Source organism: Cucurbita pepo, chromosome LG01 (assembly GCF_002806865.2).
Source record: "Cucurbita pepo subsp. pepo cultivar mu-cu-16 chromosome LG01, ASM280686v2, whole genome shotgun sequence".
Lineage (NCBI taxonomy): Eukaryota > Viridiplantae > Streptophyta > Magnoliopsida > Cucurbitales > Cucurbitaceae > Cucurbita > Cucurbita pepo.
Window position 1 is genome coordinate 14,148,092 of NC_036638.1, and position 1,992 is coordinate 14,150,083.

The following is a 1,992-nucleotide window of genomic DNA, read 5'->3' on the forward strand; positions in this document are numbered from 1 at the left end:
CATGTCTTATTTTTTTGAAGTGCCTGAAATTCATCATTCATTGCCTGACGCCAGAGGGGATGCTCCATAGCAGTAATATGTGAAGTAGGTTCAGAGGCAGAAGACCGAGCTACAAGATATGTTACTGTTCCATCTGTACGCACCTTGGGTTTCTTGATATTGTGCTTCAATCGAGTACCATACGGATGAGTAGTAGGTGCAGGATCCACATTTGAGGGGATGGCCGTATCAGCCGTTGCGAGGGGAGCAACCGATGCTACAGCAGTTGGTTGACCAGCGGCCGAGGATTCGACCGGGCATTGCGCAATATCATCTGCTGGCGGAGGAGCCGAGGCCTCAATCAATGGCGGAACAACCAACGCCGAATCGCATGGCAGCGACGCGGAGGATTGTTGTGGCAATTCCGAAGTTGATGTAGACACCAAATTTTCTGCATCCAAAGAGTTAGTAGGNCATGTATCGTCACGTGAAATTCGAGGGTAAAAATGGCAATATAATTTTTTATTTGTAACAGGGCTGCTCAAGAAAATAAATAAAACATTAAGAATAAATAAAATTAAAGCATAAAAAATATGTCAACCTGTGTTATGTTAGATTGAATGGCACGATGACCTATATGGGTCACGACCTCATGTATTTATAGATGCGTATAAGGAAGATTACATTCCAAATCTATGATTTGGTAACAAACCATAAAATCATAGATTTGGTAACAAACCCTTCAAATCATAACAACTAGTAAATCTTAGACTATTTTAGTATATACAGTTATGATCTATTTTAGGTTTAACACCCCCCCTCAATCTGGACGATGTACTACTAAGTTCAGATTGCGCCTAAAATAGCTAAAAGAAGGAGCTGGCAGTGGCTTTGTCATGATATCGGCGAGCTGATCCTTGAAAGATATGAGTCGAACATCAAGCTGACGAGTCGATACTCGTTCATGAACGAAGTGATAATCAACCTCAACATGCTTCGTCCGTCGATGAAAGATTGGATTGGCGGATAGGTAGGTGGCACCAATGTTGTCACACTATAGGCTAGGCACTCGCGCTTGCGAGATCCCGACCTCACGCAAGAGAACTTGGATCCAAATTAATTCGGCAGTGGCATTAGCAACCGCCTTATATTCGGCTTCCGTACTAGAACGAGAAACTGTCGATTGTTTCCTCGAACTCCAAGAGATAAGATTGCCACCAAAGAAGATCACATAGCCTCCAGTGCTTCGACGATCATCAGGATTCCCAGCCCAATCAGCATCTGAAAAGGCACTCAACAAATCAGTGCTGGACTTTGTAAGACACAAACCCATATCAATAGTGTGATGTAGATAACGAAGAATTCGTTTGACTACCGCCCATTGTATAGAAGTCGGAGAGGACATGAACTGACACACTCTATTGACACAGAAGGATATATCAGGACGTGTCAGAGACAAATATTGGAGAGCACCAACGACACTTCGATAGCGAGTAGTATCCTCAGGTGAGAGCTTTTCACAACCATTCAATAACAACTTCTCACTGGGAAGCATAGGTGTGGGCACACCTTTGGAGGTGAGCATATTGGTTCTGGCTAATAAATCTCGAATGTATTTATGTTGTGTCAGAATAAGTCCACTAGAAGTATGGCGGACCTCAATCCCAAGAAAATAACTCAAAATACCAAGATCCTTGACGGCAAAATCATCCTGAAGCTGTGTAAGAAGTTTCTCAGTAGCCGTAGAAGATGAGCTGATGATAATAATATCATCAAACTATATGGGTCACGACCTCATGTATTTATAGATGCGTATAATGAAGATTACATTCCAAATCTATGATTTGGTAACAAACCATAAAATCATAGATTTGGTAACAAACCCTTCAAATCATAACAACTAGTAAATCTTAGACTATTTTAGTATATACAGTTATGATCTATTTTAGGTTTAACATGTTATACAAAAATGTTGACAAAATAGTTTAATTATCCAATTTGGACTTAATACAT

The 1,992-nt window shown here is 40.9% G+C and overlaps 1 long non-coding RNA gene across 1 annotated transcript; it reads left to right on the top strand.

The window, feature by feature from the left end:
- Positions 1-1,400: 1,400 nt before the first annotated feature.
- LOC111799786 lies at positions 1,401-1,647 on the top strand. Its single transcript, XR_002815896.1, has 2 exons — positions 1,401-1,485; positions 1,610-1,647. It is a non-coding gene; the product is annotated as an uncharacterized LOC111799786 (long non-coding RNA).
- The last annotated feature ends 345 nt before the right edge of the window (positions 1,648-1,992 follow it).